Raw genomic sequence first — 25,876 nt, 5'->3', positions numbered from 1 at the left:
TTTGAGCACTGCTTCAATTTCCTCCCTGGTTATTGGCCTGTTCAGGTTTTCTATTTCTTCCTGTTCCAGTTTTGGTAATTTGTGGTTTGCCCGAAATGCCTCCATTTCTTCTAGATTGCCTAATTTATTGAGGTATAGCTGTTCATAATAAGTGTTTAAAATCGTTTGTATTTCCTTGGTATTGGTAGTGATCTCTCCTCTTTCATTCATGATTTCATTAATTTGAGTCTTTTCTCTTTTCCTTTTAATAAGGCTGGCTAATGGTTTATCTATCTTATTAATTCTTTCAAAAAACCAACTCCTGGTTTTGTTGATCTGTTCTACAGTTCTGGTCTCTATTTCATTGAGTTCTGCTCAAATCTTTATTAACTCTCTTCTTCTGCTGGGTGTAGGTTTTATTTGCAGTTCTTTCTCCAGTTCGTTTAGGTGCAAGATTAACTTGTGTATTTGAGTCTTTTCCAGTCTTTTGAGGGATGCTTGTATTGCTATGTATTTCCCTCTCAGAACTGTTTTTGCTGTATCCCAAAGATTTTTAATGGCTATATTTTCATTCTCATTAGTTTCCATGAATCTTTTTAATTTTTCTCTAGTTTCCTGGCTGACCCTTTCATCTTTTAGCAGGATGGTCTTTAACCTCCACGTGTTTGAATTTCTTCCAAATTTCTTCTTGTGATTGAATTCAAGTTTCAAAGCATTGTGGTCTGAAAATATGCAGGGTACAATCCCAATCTTTTGGTACCAGTTGAGACCTGATTTTTGACCCAGTATGTGATCTATTCTGGAGAAAGTTCCATGTGCGCTTGAGAAGAATGTGTATTCAGTTGCATTTGGATGTAAAGTTCTGTAGATATCTGTGAAATCCATCTGGTCCAGTGTATCATTTAAAGTTCGTTTCTTTGGAGATGTGGTGTTTAGAATATCTGTAATTTGCAGAAAGCGCCATGTTTAAGTCTCCCAGTATAAGTGTATTATTATCTATGTCTTAACTTTGGTTATTAATTGATTGATATACTTGGCAGCTCCCACATTAGGGGCATATATATTCATGAGTGTTAGGTCCCCTTGTTGGATAGATCCTTTAAGTATGAGATAGTGTCCCTCTTCATCTCTTACTGCAGTCTTTGGGATAAACTTTAATTTATCTGATATAAGGATGGCTACCCCAGCTTTCTTTTGAGGACCATTTGAATGGTAAATTGTTCTCTAACCTTTCATTTTCAGGCTGGAGGTGTCCTTAAGTCTAAAATGAGTTTCTTGTAGACAGCAAATAGATGGGTCTTGCTTTTTTATCCAGTCTGAAACTCTGTGTCTTTTGATGTGATCATTTAGCCCATTCATGTTCAGAGTAACTATTGGAAGATATGAATTTAATGTCATTGTAATACCTATTCAGTCCCTGTTTTTGTGGATTATTTCTTTGGGCTTCCTCTTTCTTTTACAGAGTCCCTCTTAATATTTCTTGCAGAGCTGGTTTGGTGGTCACATATTCTTTCAGTTTCTGCCTATCAGGAAGCTCTTTATCTCTCCTTCTATTCTGAATGAGAGCCTTGCTGGATAAAGTATTCTTGGCTGCATTCTTTCATTTAGGACCCTGAATATATCCTGCCAGCCCTTTCTGGCCTGCCAGGTCTCTATGGAGAGGTCTGCTGTTAATCTAATATTTCTCCCCATATAAGTTAGAGATCTCTTGTCTCTCACTGCTTTAAGGATTTTCTTTATCTTTAGAATTTGCAAGTTTCACTATTAAATGTCGAGGTGTTGAATGGTTTTTTTATTGATTTTTTGGGGGGAACTCTCTATCTCCTGGATCCGAATGCCTGTTTCCCTCTCTAAATTAGGGAAATTCTCAGCTAGGATTTGTTCAAATATATGCTTTCTGGCCCTCTGTTCCTCTCGGCACCCTCTGGAACCCCAATTAAACAAGATTCTTCCTTCTGAGGCTGTCATTTATTTCCCTTAACCTTTCCTCATGGTCTTTTGTTTTTCTCTTTTTTCCTCAGCTTCTTTTCTTGCCATCAACTTGTCTTCTATGTTGTTCGCTCTTTCTTCCACCTCATTAACCCTCATCATTAGGACCTCCGGTTTGGATTGCATCTCATTTAATTGATTTTTAAGTTTAGCCCGATTAGATCTAAATTCTGCTGTCATGAAGTCTTTTGAATTCTTTGTGCTTTTTTCCAGTGCCACCAGTAGCTTTATAATTGTGCTTCTGAATTGGCTTTCTGACATCGAATTGTAATTCAAATTCTGTAACTCTGTGGCAGAGAGTAGTGTTTCTGATTCTTTCTTTTGTGGTGAGTTCTTCCTTCTACTCATTTTCTCAATGCAGAGTAGCTGCATGAGCAGGCTGAGTCAAGAATATCAACTATGACCTAAGTTTCACTCTTGCTAGAAGTGAAAACACTTCTCTCTGTAGTGTTCCAGCTGTTCTCTCATTAAATCTCAGGTTGAATTCATAGGTTTTCAGGATGCTTTGGAAGTTATCTAGGTAAGTTGTTGGGACCAGGTGATTTGAGGACCCCCAATCCTCTGCCATCTTGCCCTCCCATAGGCTTTAATTTTTATCTATGCATTGATCACTCCCAAATGTTTTATCTATAGTCCAAATAATTCTTCTGAGCTCAGATCCACATAGAAACATCTAAAGTTCATGATCAAACTCAACATCAAACTCATCATCCCCATATTTCTTCTTCAAAAGACTTCTCCATTATTCTTTAGTTTATAGCACTAGCCTTTACCTCATTATTAAGCCAACAATATGTGACATGCTGTTTCATAAAAACGTGTGTTGGGATGCCTGGGTGGCTCAGCAGTTCAGCATCTGCATTTGACTCAGGGCAGGATACCAGAGTCCTGGGATTGTGGCCCACATCAGGCTTCCTGCATTCCTTCTCCCTCTGCCTCTCTCTCTCTCTCTCTCTCTCTCTCTCTCTGTCTCTCATGAATAAATAAATAAAATCTTTATAAAAACTTAAAAAATAAAATAAATAAAAATGTGTGTATATGATAACACAAAATAGATTTTTTTAAAAATGTGTATTAGATTCAGAGAAATGTTTGAAAGCCAAATTTAACATATAAATTGCTTGGAAAATATCTGACACACAGTAGCTATTATAACATGTTTTAAAATTATTACTATTGTCTTTAACCCATCATTCTCCTTCACCTGCCTCTCCATAACCAATCCATCACCAAATTCTCTTGTTTTTATTCTCCAAATATATCTTTATCTCATCTACTTCCCTCCAATCATTCTGCGCTGATCTAACTAAATTTATCTTTCACCCAGTCTACTCTAACAGCTCCTTCCTAAATGTCTTCAGATATCCACTCTTGCCCTTCTTCAGATTTTCCCTATCTCACCTTCAGGTTGACTTCTTCATAAGGCCAACCTGATCAAGTCAACACCATTCACTCCTCAAACAGCATCCTTCAAAATATTATTAATATGGTCTACATAGCTTCAAGTCATATGCATATAGATTCACTCATATCACCCTTGTGCTCTACCAATATATTCCAGTTTCACTGTCTCTTCTCTCAAGTTTCCTGAACTCACCAAACTCCTTTCCAATTCTGGGTGAGATTCCATACCTTCTGTTTTCTCTGCTCAGAACACAATTATACACTGCCTTCCATCTCCTACTTTTTGTTAGCTACCTTCCCCTTACTTTTTTTTTTTTTTTTTTTGGTCCACATTTATAGTGTAAAGTTATATTCTCCAGAAGCTTTATCTGATACCTTCCAATCAGTAATTTCCAAACTATAAATTATGGCCCATACTGTGCTATGAAATCAATTCAGTGTGTCTATAACCATTGTATTTTTTTTAAGTGGTAGACTATTTTGTCAGGGCATAAATTGGGATGGGATGGGATGGGATGGGATGAGATGGGATGGGATATAAAATGCATTCCATATAATTAAGATAAAGTACTATTTTATAAATTTGTGTGTATGTGTTTGTTGGTGATGTAAGTATAGTTTTCTTACAGTGAGTCACATTCAAACATAAGTTTGAAAGCACAAACGTGTAAACTATTGTTCTAACATGAATATATTGTTGTAACACCAACATTTTTTTTAGTAAATTTATTTTCTTTTAGTAAAATGAACACACTCAGACTATCACCTGTATATCTGCAATGTAAGTATTGTCTTAGATAAGATTTAGGCAATAAAGTAAGCTAAGAATTAACCTCCATTAAAAAATGTGTCAAAATATATTACATAAATAAACGTAAATAATGTGTCAAAACCTCCATTAAATAATCAATTATCTTCTAATTTTAGTATATGTGCTACCAAAGTGAGCACTAATCAATTATGTAAAGTTGAGCTGCATCACTGAGGGTTTCTTTTCCAGCATCTATCAGGAAGCTGTAAAATGAGAAACATAATGATGGATCTTTTGCTACAGGTGCTGCTACCGCTGCTAATTTCAGGTTCAGCAGCCGCTATAAACACAGGCCTAGCAGGCAGACATAGCTGTGTTCTAATACCTTCTCTCTTGGAGACCAGTTTAAAAAGTTTTGTAGAAAAAAGTTCTCCTTACATAGTTCCTGGAAGTTTCTTGTTTTTCCTCATATAACTGTTGGAGATGACATTCCCTGACTTACTGGGTTATAAATATGAAATGGCATAACGTACATCTAGAAGAGTTTCTATCAAGCGGAAGGCATTTGATAAATGTCCCATTCTTCTTCTCTATTCCTTTTCCTTCTCCAATCCACAGATACAGTTCCTTTTCTAAGAAAAATAAGAACTCTGAGACTCTTGGCTCTGTATCCTGAGAAAGGCTTTTCTACCACCTATGATCTTATTTCATACTTATTTTGTAATGTAATTATAATTGAATTATGTTCAAGTATACTACAAGCCACACTAATGGTTTCATGGAGTGTTTATTTTTTTTCATCTTATACATGTTTTCTTCTATTGTCCTACTCATAGCTGAGCAGGCCACCTGTTTGGACCAGTCTCTCTCAGTAATTCCAGGATTCACATTCAAATATTCCAAATCAGGTTTGGAAATCTTCTGTATAAATGGGATTGTTTACTATCTGATATAGGTATGCTGTCAGTTCTTAAAAGATTATGTCCACAGGTTGAGCGAAAATAAAGTATGTCTCAAAAGGAAGATTCTATTATGGCTGCACCAAAATACGCTTTATGAAATAATTGAAATGGATATCATGATTTGATTGACCTAACAAAAATGTATTATTTTCCTCCACTTCAGTCCAAGACTACAGAGTCTATAACATTTCTTAGAATGTCCATAAAATTCTATACAGGTGATCTATTAAGGAAATGGGATGTGAAGAAGCAGTTAGGGACTTAACAACTCAGTGGATGTTGTAAGACAAGAAGTATTTCCAATATTAATAAAAGTCTTATTATTAAAATATAGATAACTGTGGTTAGCAATTTAGGGGACAGGGTTGTTATAGTTTGATTTTCTTCTGTACATCTGAAACCATTGATTTCACATGTCCCTGGATGTGGAAGAGAGCTAGAAGAAATGAACAAAGGGGAATTAGCCACACTAACTACAAAATATCCCCAGAAATTCATATTAAAGCATCAAGCATCTATACTAATTCTTTAAAGATTTTTTTTCTTGCCTTTTAAGTGAAACTCTTTTCATCTAGACTTGTCTCTGTTTCTGGATGTCAAAAAGTAAAAGAAAATTGAGCATAATGGTTTTAAGAGATATAGCTTTGAAAGCAGCATCACCTTTTGAGCAATCTAGTCCTCAATTTATAACAACCCTGATTTCTAAATGTGCTTATTTCATAACATGTTGAAACATTTCTAAAACCTGGTAACAATATTTATCTGAGTATATTCTTTATTTTAGAAAGTGTTAGGCAGTTTGATCTTGAACAAGGTTACATATTTTAAAAGCTGCTGCATAGAGAATACATGAGAAGCATAATCACAATTTTCTTTATGTTAGAAATATTTGTAAATAACTTATGCTTTATAATATATTTTTACTTTATAATTATTTTCTGTTATTGATCACTGGCAAATTCATGTCTGAAATCCTTTATACATGAAGAATATAAAGATATATTCCTTGGATGATTTTCCCAAGAGTTAAAATAAATCTCGGGCTCAGTTATTTAAGACTATAATAACTAAGCAGGTGTCTGTTCTGTGCACTGAATACAAAATTCAAGTGTATATAAACTGAAAGTTTGGTATGAATTGGAAAGAAAATTACAGTATTTTTTAGTTAATTTCTTAAATGGCTGTCACTATACAATTCCATCTGGCTAAAAAAAAAAAAAAAAAAAAAAACAATTCCATCTGGCTTATCTACCTTATATACTTTATTTCAATTAAGTTCTCCAAGTTCTGTTATCTAATAGTAGAAATCAGAGGCACCAGAACAATAATTCTAGATGAAAATTTGACAAAATTCTCTTTTGTAAAAATGTTGAATTTTAATATATATTTTCTGTTTGTATTTCATACCAACAACTGAGCATTCACTGGAAAATCTCTTAATTTGTGAAAGACTGTATCCAACCACAAAGAAATATACTGGTTTTGTTAAGTTTTGAATTAAATTTTCCCAATGAAAAACTAAATTAATAAAATATATTTTTTAAATGATCTGTGCCACAACTCATTTGAGGAATAGAAATCAGATCTCTGAAATATATACTTTAAAAATTATGTTTGAAAACAAATGATTAGACAATGTATTTTTGTTTCCTGGCCATCTAATAGATAATTTCAGTTTTTTACCTCTTGGTCTATTTGCAGTGCATTATCTTTAACCAAAACCAAAATTCTCACCTACTCCTTATTTATGTTGATTATTAAGAAGGAGAGTAAAATGAGAGAAAGAAGAACTAACACCATTGGAATTTATAGCTAGGAGGTAGGTTCTAGCATTATGTATATCAGAAAATAAAAATTAATCAAGTAATATGTAATACTAAATAGTAGTTTTAAAAAGTCATTTGCAATGAATTAGACTTTCACACTAGATTCTAAAATGTAGTCTCTTTGTCAACGTCATTCCCATTACTGGTGACATATTTTGGTGTTGTGCTAGAATCATGTAGTATAAATCATTTGCATTTCTTGTCCTCAGTGGCTTTGAAATGTGTATGTTTTAAACTAATTATATTTCAATTAATTTTGATTTGCAGCTTCTTTTCAATCATAATGAATTTAGAAAATTAATTAACAAGATGACAATAGACAAGAATGGAATTAGGTGAAAGACCCATATCTAAAGCCACATAAGAAATAAAATGTCAGCTGTCATTTTAATTTATTGTCCCTTATCACTTAACTATCAAAAGATACAGTTCTGACATTTGGAAGAAAGACGATGTGCATAATAAATGTCAAGGCTTTTTCGTCTCCCTCCAAATACAACTTTATTTTCAAAAAGCATAACAACACAAACGCAGGTGTCATGTAATTTGTTCTTCTTTTCACACTATAAGCTTTGCCTAGAAACATGCATCAGCCAAACTTGATATCTGTTGCCTAGCAACAACTGACAATTGTATGACTTAGATGACCTGGATATATTTCTGATTGTTAACCCTTACACAACTGAGTTAATTAAGCACTTAGAAACTCATAGTGTTCCAAGGTAAATAATATTGAAGTGGAATTTAATTTTAACCTTCAACAATTTAATTAGGTTGATTTTGTTATTAAATGAATTTAGAATTGGAATAAACATGATAAAGAGTTTTTAAAACAGCAAAAAAATTATGGAAGAAACAGAATAATGGCTTGAATCTTCTCATCTATTAGACTTAAGAATAAAAAATACACTGTGTAATTCTTATAAATGAAGCCTCATTTTCTACCATTATCATCCACTCTATATATATGATCATTCTTTCAAAATTTCAATGTCACAAAAAATTCTGAAAAATAAGATCACCGACATTAGCTCAGTTTTGTCAATGACAGACCTCTCCAGTGCTTAAAACAAAAATCATAAAGTTAAAGAGATATTAATCTGCCAAGCATTCAGGCAAACATATTAATCTCTAATGTAAATATAGAACAATAAAATTAATGAGTACATCTGTTAAAAATAGTTACACTTCTAAAAATACACTTACTGGCTATATTATGTAAGCACTCGCAGATGAAAGATAAAAAGATAAAGAAGAGAGAGACTAAAAGTTTTTGCAAAACAGTGACATTTAAATAAATACAATCCTGCAGCTTCTGGAGGCTAAAAAGTAATCAAATGCTTTGCTGAACTCTCTGCCACTGTAATCTTTAAAATGTTAATTTCCACTAGGAACCGAGTGTTCAAAGTTCTTCCGAAAAATTCAAAGTAATTATAAATAGAATAATTTTCATCACATTGGTCAAACTACTATTAAATTTTATATGAGTTGGAATCCGAAAAAAAAATGGTGTCTGTGTGTCTGTGAACGTACAGTAATTAAGAACAAAGCTAACTGGTACTCATATATTTAAATTTTTAAATTATTTACATTTATCATTAAGAATCTTCCTATTATAATTAAATAAATTTATTATAAAAATCAATTTATAAAACCCTGAGTGAAAAAGCAGACTCATTTGTAAATGGGTTCATATCATAGTATTGAAAGATGACCTCTACTAACTGCAGAGAAAAGCTTTGATTCACCCAAGATAAAATACAGTTCATTGTAAATGCTTATTTAAACATATCAAATATCAGTTTAGAACCAATGGAATCCATTTGTATCATTCAGTTAATTTATAAAGTAATAAATATAATTCAATTTATGGTTTTTAATTCAATGAAATATCTCAGTAGGGCTCTTTCACCAAAATTTATGTTTTTTTTTATTTTAATTTTAATTTTAATTTTTTTTCCAAAATTTAAATTGTAGAATTTGGAAGGTGATGAGAGAAAATTAAGATAACCCAATGTTATAAAGACTTGCTTCAAATTGAAAAAGAAAAGATGATAATGAAGAGAAAAATCAGAATCAAGACAAAGTGCTAGTTGTTATCTTTATTACAGAAAGAAAAAAAGAATATTCTCGAAAATAGATAGGGAGACTAAGGCAATAACAATGAGGAAAAAGACACTAGTGATAGAATGAGAGGATGATTACTATGGAAGTAAATCTGAGAAGAGAAAGGAAGGGAAATCTTCCCAAATACAAGTGGAAGAACATCATCTTGTATTAGGAATAAGGAGTGAAAATTAACTTAGGAACACAATTTATATATTGAGCTGAACAGTGGGGAGAGAAGTATAGAAATGTAAGGTAAGCTTCATCTTTGCTTTTTCCCTTTACCTGAATGTAGCCAGGTGGGTCTTTCTGGATCTCAACGATGAATGAAAGACGAACAACCTTCCCATTATAAATTCTCCAGTACAGTCTGACCAAAGTCTGTTCAGGGAGGAATTTGCAGTAGCAATGGCCTTGTTCCAGCTCTGCCCAGGGTACAAATGCCCACTTGTGGGGATGGTGAGGACGTCAATATAAATGCGAAGGAGCCAAGAGTAGCTGGAGCAAGCATCTTTTCACGCCTGGTAGAAAGGCCTTTAAATTGTCCCTACCATGCTTCTCTAAACACTATACTCTCTGTGCATGTGCAAATGTAGAGGACACAGAACAATAGAACACTGACCCTGTAGGACAAGAAGGGGAAAGAAGTGAACTTTTAATGGACTCAGACTTTATTTTGTCTTAAAATCAAACAGTTATGACCACTGAATTTTGATATCGGATAAACCCAGATGCCAGTGTAGTCTCTGCAACCCCACAGCTTATCTGGTGTAACCTTGAGCAGTTATTGAATCTTTAAGAAATGAGACTTTCCTTGTCAACTGAGAACACCAATACTTTATTAAAATGAAATGTAATGATGTATGTAAAACACTTAAGATAATGCTTGGCATATATTAAGTTATTAAAAATGAAGGGGAAAAGTGTATGACTGGGGACTGCAGGATGGGAAAACATTTTGCACTTATAAACACATTTGCACATATTCTGATGCTCTGCAAATAAGAAATACAAGAGACTTTCGTTTTGCCCCTATTTTGTACTCAATTTGAGTGTATCAGCTCAGTTTAGTCTTTAAAATCTTTCTGAAGCAAATACCATTACTGTCACTTCCTAAATGAGAAGCCTCTTGTTGGGGTGGGCAATTAGCGAGGGTCTAACAGGACACTCAGAGGCCAGCAAAGAGGAAGTCATGGCCAGGGGTTCAGTAAGTCAGAGGCCTGTCCTGACAGCAGTCCACAAGAAGCTGGATTAGACCAGACAGGCCCAAGATGGCAGGTGCCACGACAGGAACCCCCTGATGAATCAAAAAGAAAAAGTATGAAATTCTGCATCCTTGCCCCAATCCCAATAACATTCTGTCCCCTAGTTAAGGGCTGTCAATAAGAGATAAAAACCCAACCCCCAGGGCACGCAACTCTCTGCTCACTCTTGAGCTCTCCCATTCTCCAATCTTTAGAGTGCACTTTCCCTTTCAGAAACTTTCCTGCTGGGACACCTGGGTGGCTCAGGGTTAAGCATCTGCCTTCAGCTCAGGGTGTGATCCTGGAGTCCCAGGAAGGAGTCCGAGTCCTGCATGGAGCCTGCTTCTCCCTCTGCCTCTCTCTCTCTCTGTGTCTCATGAATAAATAACTAGAATCTTAAAAAAAAAAAAAAAACTTTGCTGCTTTTGTCACGCATCCACTGTGATGTCCTTGAATTATTTCTTGTGACAAGACCAAGAACCTTAGGCTACACCTTTGGGAGGTACTGGGTTGAAGCTCCAGAGGCTGGGGTCTCCCTAGTTCATCTGACAATACTGTGTCTAAAATAATTTTTGTAACTTATCAAAGTTGACTCATTTAGCAATTATTATAACTTATTTTGTGTCCAGTATTTTTCTAGATACTCAATATACAGAAGCCAATAACTAAGAATAAAGGCAACCAGCACCAGTCTAACCTGGACTTTGTTTTATTCCAAAGCCTCTGCTCCTTTCCTATGCTACTTTCTAATTTGAAACAGCTAAATTGAATGCCCTTTTCCCTGGTGGTAAGGAACAAAGAGAATTCTAACAAGGTAGCCACAATTTTAATCAGCATAAAATATCTAAACCACAGATTTAGTGGGTTTAGTATATAAATCCCAGAGGAAAGTTAATGAAACCAGAATATTGAATGTTGTTACATATATATTCAGCCATAATTGGCCAGGAGTAAATGTTAGTTTTATATAAGTGAACAGGCAAAAATAATTATATTGTTTTACTGTTAGTAAGAATTCAAGTTAAAGGTTAATAGAATCGCTCATACATTCCACGAACACCTCCGAAGTACCAAAGTGTAATTCCTAACTCCTAAAGCGGGAATTACAGAGGTAAGGATGCACAGGATTAGGAGTCTTGTGTGAGACATAAGTAAGCAGGCAGTGATGATATGTGGTAGGTGCTAGGATGGAGAAAGACAGTGAGTTATGGAGAGAGTAAAGATGCAATCTCATCAGGATTTGTGAGATTTGGGGGTTGGGTGTGCAATTTTTCTTGAAAAGGGGATATCTAAAATGAGACCAGAAGGGTGATGATTAATTTTGTCAACCTGCTTGGGTCACAAAGTGCTCAAATATTTTATTAGACATTATTCTGGATGTGTCTGTGAGGCTATCTCTGAATGAGATTAACATTTGAATTCGAGACTGAATAAAGCCTATTGCTCTTCTTAATCTGAGTGTGCCTCATCCAATCCATTGGAGCCCTCAAGAGATGAAACAGGCAGAGTAAAGGAAAATTCATTCATTCTTTCTGCCTGTCTTTGAGCTGGGACATTGGTTTTCTTCTGCTTCATTTGGACTTGGACTCAGATTGGAATTTATACCATATTTATTCTATTGATTCTGTTTCTCTAAAGAACCCTAACTAATACAAAGGTAGAATAATAAAGATGGAGTAGAGAAAGACATGTGTCAGGCAAAGAATCAGGCTGGGTAAAATCTCTGAAACAGGATAGTGAATGAACTATTCCAGGAATTGGGAGTGGTTCAGTGGAACTGCAGCAGGGAATGCTGGGAGGAAGACTCAAGACGTGAGGCTAGAGTAGACAATTGGAACCAGATCATAAAGGAAACTGTGACCCAGGTTAAGGAGTTTAATTCTAGGGCACAAGGAAGCCATTCACACGTTTTAGGCACAAGGGTGACACGATAGAAATATCTGTGCCCGCATTTGTATTGATGCAAGAATCAGGCTAACAAAATAGGATGTTGTTGCCATAAATGGGGTAGATGATACTGATAGCCTAAAAGGTGGTAGGGCTACAGAGATGGAGAGAAAGGACTGTATTCAGTTAAAGAGGTAAAACTGAGAAGATGCAGTGATTGACTGGCTATGGGTCTGTTTATGGAGAAGGAAGCATTTGGATGATATCCAGTTTTTTTCAGAAAGTATGTAACTATATGGGTGGTGATGCCTTTCATTAAGATTTGTGTGGAGGGGGATCCCTGGGTGGCGCAGCGGTTTGGCGCCTGCCTTTGGCCCAGGGCGCGATCCTGGAGATCTGGGATCGAGTCCCACATCAGGCTCCTGGTGCATGGAGCCTGCTTCTCCCTCTGCCTATGTCTCTGCCTCTCTCTCTCTCTCTCTCTCTCTGTGACTATCATAAATAAATACAAATTAAAAAAAATTTAAAAAAAATATTTGTGTGGAGGAAAGTTAATGAGTTCAGCTCTTCATAACTGTTGTTTAAAGGTCTGTAGCAAGGAACAATAGGCAGTTTAGAACGCAGACCATGGTATTCAGGAAAAAGACCTATATTGGTAGCACAGATCCAGAAGTCTTTGGAATCATTTGCAAATTTGTAATTATAGCTCTTGGACGGAATGAGATCCTTTCAAGTGAGAATACTTACATGGCATGCGTATATAGTAAACTGAATGAATATTAAAAATATGTAGAAGGATCAATAAGGCACTTTGTATATCTACTTTCCATTTTTAATACAACATTTCTGGTTAAAGAGTGGATTTTATGTAGACTGGAATCAAATGCTGAAAGTCATTCTGTGACAAAAGCTTATATAGAAAAAAAACTTGGGAAGGGAAAAGCCAGCATGGATCAAAAGATATAAAAAGATGTAACTAATATTACCTAGAGCGGATATTCAAGAATATACTGATATCAAATAAGATGTATTTTCTGTTAACTTCATATAACTTAATGAACACACAAGTGGCCATGATTTATCCTTTTTCTTCAAAATGTATTTGAACAATATATCTAGCTACCTGCAGTGAAACATGACTACATATTTTATCTCAAGGTGAAATGTGAAGTTCCCATTTCAAAAAACTTCATCATTTATGAAATAAAATTGTATCTTGATGGTAATCACACAGCAGATTTCATGCATCATGTTACATTCAATTACTGTTAAATTGGTCAAACACCAGTATGTACTATTAATACAATGGATCAGTCAAAAGGCCAAATAGTGAGTCTAAAAATATCAATATCATAACAATTCATTATTGAGTGCACATCGCTCTTCAAAAATTGTATTTTTTTTTAAAGATTTTATGTATTCATGAGAAGAGAGAGAGACGCAGAGACACAGGCAGAGAGAGAAGCAGGCTCTCCACGAGGAGCCTGATGAGGGACTCAATCCCGGACCCCGGGATCACGCCATGAGCCAAAGGCAGACACTCAACCGCTGAGCCACCCAGGCATCCCCAAAATTGTATTTCTTAAATACTATCTAAATAAAGCTAATATAGCTTCATTTTTTCCATTCCAACTTTCTCTTATTATTTAATGCTGTGGCTCACTTACCTTTTTTCCCCTCTCCTTTCAAGTTTAGGACCCTAGCCTCTTGAGAACTATAACAAAGAAGTCAATTCCTAAACAAGAACATTTTCAGCATATATTCAGAGGAGAACAATAAATACATTTAAGCATAAACTACTTCACAGGAAATGGAGTAAGGAAAAGTTGAGATGGAAATATAAGGGTAATAATTTTATTTTATTTTATTTTTTTTTAAGATTTTATTTATTTATTCATGAGAGACAGAGAGAGAGAGAGAGAGAGATTGAGAGGCAGAGATGAAGGCAGAGGAAGAAGCAGGCTCCATGCAGGAAGCCCGATGTGGGACTGGATCCCAGGACTCCAGGATCATGCCCTGGCCCAAAGGCAGGTGCTAAACCACTGAGCCACCCAGGGATCCCAAGGGTAATAATTTTAATACTAATACTTGTTGAATGATGTTATATGACGGGCATTTTCCCAAATACTTTACTTGTTAATTAAATCCAAAAATATGAATATTAAAATGGTTCAGAAGAAATGGTGGCCAGAAATAAAGAGACAGAAAATAATATTTCTTGAATACCAACAAGAAAGTGTACCAGATCTTTGTATATATTAATAAATTTACTCCTCTCAACAAGCTTACCAAGTAAAAGTAGAATTCAAAGATGGATCTATTTGGCCACCAAATCCTCATGCTTTCCTCTGGCTGCTGCTTTTACGCATGTTCTGTAGCTTCCTGGGGAGGGAGAGACCCCTGGTCCTAAGGCAGCTCTAAACCCTGCTGCTGGGGAAACTAACAAAAGACAAAAAAAGACTTTGGAATTAAAAAGGAAAGATTGATTTAAAACAAAATACAGCAAAAGATGTCAGAATTGATGACTTACTAAATAAAGGAAAACAAAAAGGAACCTTGTCAATGATACAGTCAGTGGATACCCAAATTAAGAATCAATGATGAATTTTCAGTAGTGAAAATTGAGGTGCTGCTGTTTTGAACAAGAGTAAATGTATTCATATAACTTGAGACAATAGAAGGTCATCTTTTTTGATAAACAAAGGTCTATGGAAGACACATTGCTAGCTAGCCTCTTTCTAAAACAGTAAAATATTATTAATATTACAAAATACTGGCCCTTTCAACAAAATCTTCCATATATATTTTAAATAAGCCGGTAGTAGTTTAAAATATAATATGCAAATATGGTGACTTTTAGTTGCATTTAAAGAGTAAATTTTTAGAGAACTTGGCCTAAAATAAGAAAAAGTATTAGAGAAAGGCCAGGTTTTGTCTTACACACATACAGAAAAAAAGAAAAAAAAAAAAAAAAAAAACCACATAGGTGTAATTCCAGGACTCAGAGGAAAGACCAAATCAGAAGGTCATTAAGAGCTAACTTCTTCTGTTCCATAGATCAAGAATTTTATCCTGAGATCCATTATATTGTGGAAGAAACTTTTAAGAGAAGACATAATTCTAATTATTATTACTGGATTTTAAAAATATGTCCTTGGAAAAAATATGTCCCATGAAATAAAAGTAGATGTCAAAACCTCTCCCATGACAGATGTATATGGAAAAATGGTATTGAACATCCAGGGCTAGGAAGAGAGAGAATCAGTATTTCCCATTAGTGGCAGGTATAGAGTCTGTAATTTTTCTCATGGTATATTATTGAAAGGATATATGGGGGAGGTCACCTGCGTTGCTCAGTTGGTTAGGCATCTGACTCTTGGTTTCAGCGTAGGTCTTGAGCTTAGGGTCGTGAGTCCAAGTCCCACACTGGACTCCATGCTGGATATGGAGTCTACTTTAAAAAAATAAATAAATAAAAGAGATATATGGGAAAACACTGAGTCATTATGCTTTCATTGCAGGTGAAAATAAAATTGCAACCCTAAACTACTTATCTCTCATCCTAGTTAAAATAGGATTGCCCCTGGAGTTTCATTTTAAAGGACTAGAAGTTGACAGATCAGAGGACAAGTTGAGAAATTCTTCTTGACTCTAATAGTGCAATGAGCTACAATACAATATTAAAGAAGTACCAAGAGACAGACCAGTTTGAGTTGGTTCTCTCCATTCAATTGTTAGCAATATATAAAAAATTATACCTGCACCACAATCTGCTACAGTAGATACAAAATCAAATAGATACATCTACTTGAAGAAAAAAAAAAGACCGTTAATGGTGACACCATTAAATTGCAATGTACTCTTCTATAATTCCATTAATTTTCCTTAAATTTGCAAAAGTGTAATTTAACTCTCCTTAAATTTATAATTTTAATAAATATTAAAAACTTTTTAAGTGAAAAAATAAAATTTGTCAATTTTCTCAAGGTTGTCACAGTTTTTTTTAAGGAAACACAAAAGGGAAAGTTATTTAAAATAAAGAACAGAATTTAAATAACATACCTATCTAAATCCGCAAATATCTAGACCTGCATATATTTTATATAATGAATTGATTTTTACCCTAGGTTTTCCTTGTTTTAATTCATTCCACGTTCCTTCTCCATCACTTGATTTAAGTGCCCAGAGTTTTACTGTTTTTATAGAAAAGATCTCTTGACACTATGCCTTTGACTGAATGACATGCAGAGCACACACCCACAAGAAAAATTTTTTTAAAAGGATGTCAAAGAACATGACATGATAACATCAAACAAAGTTTAATATCCTTTTGATAATTTCAAAATTCAAACTCCACAAAATTTGCTTTGCCTCTGACAGTTTAACCTTGTGAACTACAGCATGTTCCTTTTTTTAATTATGGAAATTTTCAAACATACACAGATGTGAAAAAAATATAATGAATACACATTTTATCTACCACTTACCCTAACAATAACATTTATTAAAGTTATATGCCCTTATTAAAGAAACTGAACTTTGAACCACAAATATATACTGTATATTACTTCATACATTATAATTTAGAATTAAACTGGACCCCATAAACCTAAGAGCTTAATATATTTCCCTTTCATTAAACTACTGAGTTTGGGGATCCCTGGGTGGCTCAGCAGTTTAGTGCCTGCCTTTCTTTCGCCCAGGGTGTGATCCTGGAGTCCCAGGATCAAGTTCCGCATTGGGCTCCCTGCATGGAGCCTGCTTCTCCCTCTTCCTGCATCTCTGCCTCTCTCTTTCTCTGTGTCTCTCATGAATAAATAAATAAAATCTTTAAAAAAATAAATTACTGAGGGATCTAGTTAAACCTAAAATTTTATGTATGTAGGTACATACATAGTTACATATAATATAATATTTATAAATGAGATATCTATATATCCTCTACCCTCTTTTTTTTTAGTATTTCAAGTTTCTATTTAAATTCTAGTTAGTTAATATATGGTGTAATATTAGTTTCAGGAGTAGAATTTAGTGATTCATCACTTACATATAACATCCAGTGCTCATCACAAGTGCCCTCCTTAATGCCCATCAACCATTTTGCCCATCTTTCTGCCCACCTCCCCTCCAGCAACTCTCAGTTTGTTCTCTACAGTTAAGAGTCTCTTATGAAAAAAAAAAAAAGAGTCTCTTATGATTTGCCTTCTTCTTTTTTTACCTTTCCCCTTTGCTCATCTGTTTTATTTCTTAAATTACACATGAGTGAAATCATATGGTATTTGTCTTTGACAGACTTATTTACTTAGCATAATTCACGCTAGCTCCACCTATGTCATTGTAAATCTCTACGCTCCTTTTGTTTTTTTTTTAATTAAAAAAATTTTGTTTGAAGTAGGCTCCATACCCAGCAGAGCCCAATGTGGGGCTCAAAACCACGACCCTGAAATCAACACCTGAGCTGAGATCGAGTCCAGTGTTTAACCAACTGAGCCACCCATGTGCCCCCTACCCATTTTTTCCCTCTACTCTCTTTTTTAAAGAATGAAATACTTTGTGGGTTCTGACTTCAACTGGAAAATGTAATACTGGAATTCTAGTTCTGGGTCTACTATAGCAAACCAGATAAACCCATGCAAGTCACTTTTTACATCTTCTGGCATCAGTGTCCTCCTTTCATGGGTTGAGGTTAAACTCATCTTCAGCTGTAGGATGTCTTCTCTCCCTTTTTTAAAAAATAGATTTTATTTATTTGACAGAGAAAGAGAGAGCACAAGCAGGAGGAGTGGCAGGCAGAGGGAGAGGGAAAAGCAGGCTCCTTGATGAGCAGGGAGCCCAATTACTGCTCATACTGCTCGGATCATGACCCGAGCCAAAGGCAGACCCTTAACTGACTGAGCCACCCACCCCAGGTGCCCCTAAGATGTTTTCTCAAAAGAGTACATTATAGTTGTATGCATACCAAGTTTATAATTATTATTTGAGCTCCTGCTCTAATTTATGCAACTTCATCACAAAATTTGCATTTTTCTTTTGTTAAAGTTGCAAATTAATTGTTCAAATGTGCAGAACATATGCAAAACTAAAGGAAAAACAACTGACAACCAGGAAATACATTGTATACGACATCTTAAACATTTTTTTAAGATTTTTATTTATTTGTTTGAGAGAAAGAGAGAGAGACAGCTCAAGTGCATGAGGGGGAAGGAGTAGAAGGAGAGGGAGAAGCAGGCTCCCCACTGAGCAGGGAGTCAGATGTGGGGTTGGATCCCAGAACCCTGAGATCAAGACCTGAGCCAAAGGCAGATGCCTAACCAACTGAGCTACCAGACACCCCAAATTAAACTTTTTTAAAAGATTTATTTATTTATTCATTCATGATAGAGAGAGAGAGAGAGAGAGAGAGAGAGAGGCAGAAGACACAGGCAGAGGAAGAAGCAGGCTCCATGCCGGGAGCCCCACACGGGACTCGATCCCAGGACTCCAGGATTGCGCCCTGGGCCAAAGGCAGGCGCTAAACCGCTGAGCCACCCAGGGATCCCCTAAACTTTTTTTTAATTAAATATTTTTTGAAAATTATTTCAGTATGTCATGAGGAGAATTCTTCAAGAATGTAGTAGAACTTTTTGCAAACTCTTCCATCAGTAGTATGAGACTGCAAAAAAACATACACAAATGAATAAGCCAAAAGAAAACATTGAGTATTCCCTAACGACAGTAAAGAACATTATCCCCAGATTAAAAGGAAAGTCTTCAATTTTGAAGACTCCATTAGAGCTCAGAAATGAATTTGTATTCATGATCTATGTTCCACTACCCACAGATATAGTGGCTTAAAGCAACATGACTTTATTAGCTAACAGTTCTGTAGGTGGGAAGACTGACACGGATCTTACAGGGCTAAAATCAAGGTGTTCACATGGCTGCTTCCTTTCCGTCAGCTCTACGGGAGATTCCATTTCCTGCTTATTCGAGTGTGGGCAGAATTCAGTTCTAGATGAATGTAGGACTGAAGACTTGGTGTCCTGGCTGTCAACATCTGGGTCACACTTAGGTCCTAGCGATCTCTCCCCAGTGCCTGCACATAAAGCACAACACCTCTGAACCAGCAGTGGGTATCAAATTCTTCTCACTTGGCCATCTCTCTCTTACACAGCCAGGAAAAATTCTCTGACTTTAAAGGCATGTGTGATAAGATTGGGCACACATGGATAATCTAGTAAAATCTCCCTATCTCAAGGTCAATAACCTGATTCACACCTGCAATGTCAGGTACAATATTCACAGGCTGGGGATCAGGACATGGATATCTTTGGGGGGGGGGGGCATTATTCCACCTACCACAGAAATGTATCTTTAAAAAGAGCAGTAATTGGTCTGCTCCTCAAATTCCAAACTCAGGAATAGCACCCTGCATTGCACACAAAACCTAAAATGGCTACTCATATTATTGGGCTTCCAAAGATTAAAAAGATAAAATTGGGAAAATTTCTGACTTCATGGAGATACTGCCACTTATTCATTGGTCTATTTACTTGTTCATGTATTCATCCATCTATTAAATGTTTATTATGTTCCAGGCACTACACCAGGTGTTAAGGAAACACCTATAAATAAAACAGACACCATGCCAACTGCCATGGAACTTATGTCTAGAAGTTGGTACACACATTATACACTATATAAGTTTAAGTACTGTGAGTATGTGCTATGAATGAAAACATCCTAAGGCCTGTTATTGAGGGAACTACCATAGCACATGGTATCAAGAAAAGTGTCCCTAAGGAAGCAGCATTAAGTTAAGAAATGAAAGATTAGGAGTTTGCCTGAAAGGGTGGTGAAACTGAGGATAAAAAGAAGTTATGCAAGGCAGAGAGAACAGCATGTGAACAGGTTCTTAGTTATAAGGAGCATTCTCTATTTCAGGAATAAATAAAGGACAAGAGAGAGAATACAAAGACCAAGACTTCCTTAATATTTTCAGAGTCTAGGTTAGAGTATCAATGCAGACCCCTAACCAGCCCTTCTCCCTACCCCAGATCCATCATGCCCTTTAGAGTTTTCACACACACACCCACCCCAGTCTTCACATCCAAGTTCTATCCGTCCTTCCCAAACATTCATGTTTAAGGATCAGAAGACTTAATATTATTAAATGGCAATGCTCCCAAATTTGATCTTCAGATTCAACACAATTGCTAACAAAATGCCAGCTATTGACATTTTTGCAGAAATCAACAAATTGATCTTAAAGTTCATATGGGAATCCAAGGGACCCAGAATAGCCAAAATAACCTAGAAAAAATAATGCAGTTGAAGGACTCACACATCCAGATTTCACAATTTACTAGAAAGCTGTAGTTATCAAGCCACTGTGCTACTGCCATAAAAACTACAGATCAATAGAAAAGATTTTAGGTCCAGAAACAAACTGTCACACTTATGACCAACAAATTTTTGACGAGAGTACCAAGACTATCCAATGGGAAAGAATCATCTTTTAAACAAATGATCAAATGATGTTGGAACAACTAGATATCCACATACAAAAAGAGAGGGGCGGAGACAGAGAGAGAGAGAGAGAGAGAGAATTTGGATATCTTACTCATATCATATACAAAAATAACTCAAAATAAAATAAATGTGAAAATAAAATAAATGTGAGAGCTAAAACATTTAAACTTTTAGAAGAAAATACAAGAGTAACTATATCTTCAGACTAGGTGGTGATTTTAAGATGACTCAAAAACACAACAAAGAAAAAGGTAGATAAACTGGATTTCACCAAAATTAAAAACTTTGTTCAAGGAACACATCAAGAAAGTGAAAAACAATCCACAGATGGGAGATAATATTTGCAAATCATGTATCTGATAAGGGACTTGCATTCAGAATACATGAAAAACCTTTACAAGTCAACAAGGAAAAGATAAATATACCAATTAAAAATAGGCAAAGGATTAGAACAGACATTTGTCCACAGATCATATACAATAGCTAATAAGTGCATGAAAATATGTGCCATCGTCATTAGCTATCAGAGATATGCAAATAAAAACCAGGAGACCTCACTTCATATCTGCTACACGAACTCTGATCAAAAAGATAAAAGTTTTCGGTAAGGATGTAGAGAGATGAGAAATTTCACACACTGATGGCAGGCTTGAAAACAGTTTGGCAGTTCCTCAAATGGCTAAACACGAAGCACCACAGGGCCAAGCACTTCCTCCTAACTAAGAGAAATAAAGGCAAAACACACACACAAGAACTTACACGCAAATGCTGAGAGTGGCATTATTCATAACAGCCCAAACATGTTAACAACCCATCTACTTATTATAAGATAATAAAATTTGGCTTATGTATATAGTAAAATATTATTTGGTAATAAAAAGTGAAAAGTCAAGAAGTGTTGATCTTTATATACTACAAATGGTTGAAGCTCAAAACATCCTCAGTGGAAGAAGTCAGTCAAAGACAACATATTGTATTATTCCATTTATATGAAACATCCATAACAGGCAAATTTTAGATCTAGAAATATGTTCTTTTTTGGGATGTGTGAGATAAGGGCACAGGGCTTATTTTTTTTTAAGGTTTTTATTTATTTATTCATGAGAGACACAGAGAGAGAGGTAGAGGGAGAAGCAGGCTCCATGCAGGGAGCCCAACGTGGGACTCGATCCTAGGTCTCCAGGATCACACCCTGAGCTGAAGGCAGACGCTCAACCGCTGAGCCACCCAGGAATCCCCAGGGTTTCTTTTTTGTAATGGAACAGGGTTAATTTTTTGATTGATGAAAAAGTCCTAAAATTAGATCATGATGATAGTCATCCAGTTGTAAATATACTAAAATTAGTATAAAAATTAATTGCATTGTACACTTTAAATAAGGTTGATTTCCATGGTATGTAAACTATATCTAATGAAAACTATTTGGAAAAATGTCTATTAGAGATGTGTGTCCAGCACCCTGGCTGTTTTCTATGTTGTTTCAAACATACATTCCTTTATTGCTTTTAATCTTAATATGTTTACAAGGACAAATGTTAAATAGAAACTATCATAATGGCTATACTTATTTCATGCCTCATTTTAAAGAAAAGTTTCTAACACTTCATCATTAAGTAGTATGTTTGCTCTAGATTTTAGGAGATACTCAACTCATATCTCATGTCCTCCGTAAAGAGTTTTCAGACCACTCCAGTCTTGAATCATGTCTTCCTCTTTGAGTGCCTTTGGTATTTATTGTCTGCCTTATGGATGTAAAGATAATAATCTTTTCTGTTCTGATACTGCTTAACACAAAACAACCTTCGAAAAGTAAACTGAATGCCCATAAAACTTCCCAGACCAGACCCCAGCAGCATAGAATGAGCTGCTTAACCTTTAAATACCCACACCAGTCATTTAGCATATAGTACTGAACAGATTCAAAACAGCTTTTGTGTAATTATTAAGTAAGTTTTATGCATCTTTTATGACTAGATCTTATTTCTCTGGTTAAGATCCTGGTGGGCACAGACTGTGTTTATTTGTAGTTCCACGAAGTCCTCGATAAATATTGGTAAAATTGATGTAATACAGTCATTTTAAACACCTGTACTATCATTACCACCCCAGTGTTTTATATTGTATCCATCACTTCCATTTCTCCATAGGACACACATGATTTTCAGAGATGAAGGAATATAAATTGAGAGCATTGATTTAATCAGTGTGAGCCTAAGCTGGGAGATACTGCTGGACTTATCAATTAGCACAACCTCAAAATCAGCAACAAAATCATTTTGTAGATGAGGCCCTGCAGAATGCCAGTCCATCTGGAAAGGAGGCACATCCTTATTTACCTTTTATGCTTTTTTTTTTAATTTCACCATTCTGTTTTAATGGTCAACTGCTTCAGCTCCAATTCTGTGCAACCATAGAATCAAAGCAATTTTAAGAAGCTATTCTTGGGACCCCTGAGTGGCTCAGCGGTTTAGCGCCTGCCTTCCACCCACGGCATGATCTTGGAGTCCCGGGATCGAACTCCGCATCGGGCTCCCTATGTGAAGCCTGCTTCTTCCTCTGCCTGTGTCTCTCCCTCTCTCTTTCTCTGTGTCTTTCATGAATAAATAAACGAAATCTTAGAGGAAAAAAAGAAGCTATTCTTGAGGCAATTCAGGCCTATACTCACATTTTGAGGGTGAACAAAGACAAGAATAAATCATTCACCAAGTTCTTGTAGTGACCTGATTATTAGTACAGTAGGTAAGCCTTCCTAATTGTGTTCTATTGATTGGGCAACTAAACTACTATCTACTTGTTTTGCTTTCCTGTTCTCATTCAAGATTTTCATTTAATGAACTGGTTGGTGAGATATGAATTGTTGCCATTCCTTGGGCCACAGAGTTAAACATATCCAGCCTTTATCAATAAGAATTATAGAGTCAGATTTTTAAAGTCTGCCAGTATCACCATAAAAATGTGAATAACATCCTTAGATCAAATAGTACATAAAAGAAACTTTAGCAATAAAAATTAATAGTGTATCCATTTACTGCCTTATGGTCTGCTGCTTATTGAATTAGTCCAGTTGCTGAGGATAAAATCATAAAGCTTACTAAAGAAAAATAACATAAAAATGTATTTGTTTATGATCTTTCAGTACCAAGAGAGGAATCAAATCTGTGATTTGAAAACCATTTTTCAAAAACATAACAGAATACAGAATAAAAAGCAATTTACCTTTACTCAGTAGGGTATGTTAAGACTGCAGGAATAAAGTGAAGAAACTCTCCACTATGTGCAGTTTTTCAAGGTGAAATAAAATCCTTGTCAAATCCCAGCAGTGAAAGGAAATGAGGAACGATGATTAATAACACTGTTGGCAGGACAAAATAAACCTTGAAATCTAAACAATCTTCCATCACACCAAAAGCACATGAATCTATTATCTCTTTGCATTTTAATTGTTGATTATTTCTTAAGTACTATTGAACTCTGTTTAAATGTGTGCAAATATTTTTCAGCATTAAAGGAAAATTATGGAAATTATTAGTGAGCCATATAAATACCTGATAGCTCTTATTGCTTTAAAGTATATATAAATCCTTTAGCTTCTCAGGTAGACACTTAGCAATTCCTGTATCAACATTGCTTACACACTGTGTCTGACATAGTTATAGGTGTGAGTAAAGTGTCCAGCTACATAAATTTCATTGCTATTTGGAATGCCCTAGAATAGGGTTCTGGACCATTACTTGGGATTACCAAGCCTATCCCTAAACAAACAACCAAACACAATCACAGATATCCTCTCCTTGAATTTTTCACCTAATTAACAACTCTTAGAAATTATTTTTCTTTTTTATCTTGGATTCATAGGTTTTTATCATAAATTCTGTCCTCTCTGAAATAGGATACTTCCATTCCATTGGGGATTGCTCAAATGTGAACACTGATTTTTCCTAATAAGAAAATAATAGTACTATTAAAGGAGAACTCTCATCCTATCAAATTATACGAACTAGCTGTTGTTAAAAAATGTATCCCCAAATGAACCAAACAATTTAGATTATTTTGTTTTTCACACACCATTACTGGAAAGGCGAATGTATTGGCAGGACACTCTCATCCATGTAATAATTCAGAGACCCAGGCTCACAGCAGCTCTGTATCTTCAAGGTCACCACTGATTGTCTCCCTGCGGGGTAGCCTGAAGGGTAATAAAACCAGGAATGGAAATGGTATGCAATACTTCCTCTCACATTACACTGGCTCAAATTCAGTCACAAAGCTACAAATACCTCCAAGGGAGGCTGAGAAATAAAATTTTACTATGTACCCGGAACACAAACACAATTTTTCATGAACACTAGTTGCTTCTCTCATAGTTACATAACTTAAACATTTGGTATATATATATATATATATACCAAATGTGTGTATATATATATATATATTTAAGATTTTATTTATTTATTCATGAGAGACACAGAGAGAGAGGCAGAGACACAGTCAGAGAGAGAAGCAGGCTCCCTGCAGGGAGACCGATGTGGGACTTGACCCTAGGACCCTGGGATCACACCCTGAGCCAAAGGCAGATGTTCAACCAACTAAGCCACCCAGATGCCCCAACATTTGATATTTTTTTAAGATTTTACTTATTTATCTGAGAAAGAGAGAGAGAGAGCACGAGTGGGTTGGGGAGAGGCAGAAGAAGAAGTAGACTCTGCTGAGCAGGGAGCCCAACTTGGAACTCGATCCCAGGACCCTGGGATCATGACCTGAGCTGAAGGCAGATTCTTAACCCAAGTGCTCTGATATTTTTTTAATTTGGTGAAAAATGTTTATAGTTCATTAAAATTTAGCCAATTAGGTCATTTATAAATTAGTTATAAATTCAGAATACTTTATGTGATGTAACATTTTATGATGCATTATATCCATTTTTTAGAGAAGAAAATTCAGGCTCAACAGAGTCTTATGACTTAATCTAAGGTCACAAGTTTATCTCAACTAACTTTTCTACCAGAAGATTTCAGCATCCTCATTGAAATATCAAGAACACTAATAAAGTAGTGCCTCATTTGAATAAAATATCTCATGCTAACTTAAGTCAAAACTTATCAGAGAGATAATAAATATTACAGAAATTGAGAAAATGTGTGAGGAAGTAACCAGTATTTCAGATACATAACAGGTACTCAATTACATGTTTTAATATTATTCTGACATTTTAACAAA

The 25,876-nt window shown here is 35.4% G+C and overlaps 2 long non-coding RNA genes across 2 annotated transcripts in view; one reads left to right on the top strand and one right to left on the bottom strand.

Moving 5' to 3' along the window:
- The window catches only part of LOC106558030, a 33,004-nt gene extending 8,156 nt beyond the window's left edge, over positions 1–24,848 (bottom strand). The window contains exons 1-5 of the long non-coding RNA XR_005381159.1: positions 24,725–24,848; positions 23,876–24,011; positions 15,493–15,602; positions 14,438–14,587; positions 9,303–9,640 (exon numbers count right to left, since the gene is read on the bottom strand). This is a non-coding gene — a long non-coding RNA (uncharacterized LOC106558030). The remainder of the gene's footprint in view (positions 1–9,302; positions 9,641–14,437; positions 14,588–15,492; positions 15,603–23,875; positions 24,012–24,724) is intronic.
- Positions 1–25,876, top strand: part of LOC119866727 — an 83,821-nt gene that overhangs the window by 42,342 nt on the left and 15,603 nt on the right. The gene's annotated exons all lie outside the window — the stretch shown is intronic.

This window comes from Canis lupus, chromosome 29 (assembly GCF_011100685.1).
Source record: "Canis lupus familiaris isolate Mischka breed German Shepherd chromosome 29, alternate assembly UU_Cfam_GSD_1.0, whole genome shotgun sequence".
Taxonomy (NCBI): Eukaryota; Metazoa; Chordata; class Mammalia; order Carnivora; family Canidae; genus Canis; species Canis lupus.
Note: the sequence above shows the minus strand (reverse complement) of the source record. Positions and strands in the feature narration are given on the sequence as shown.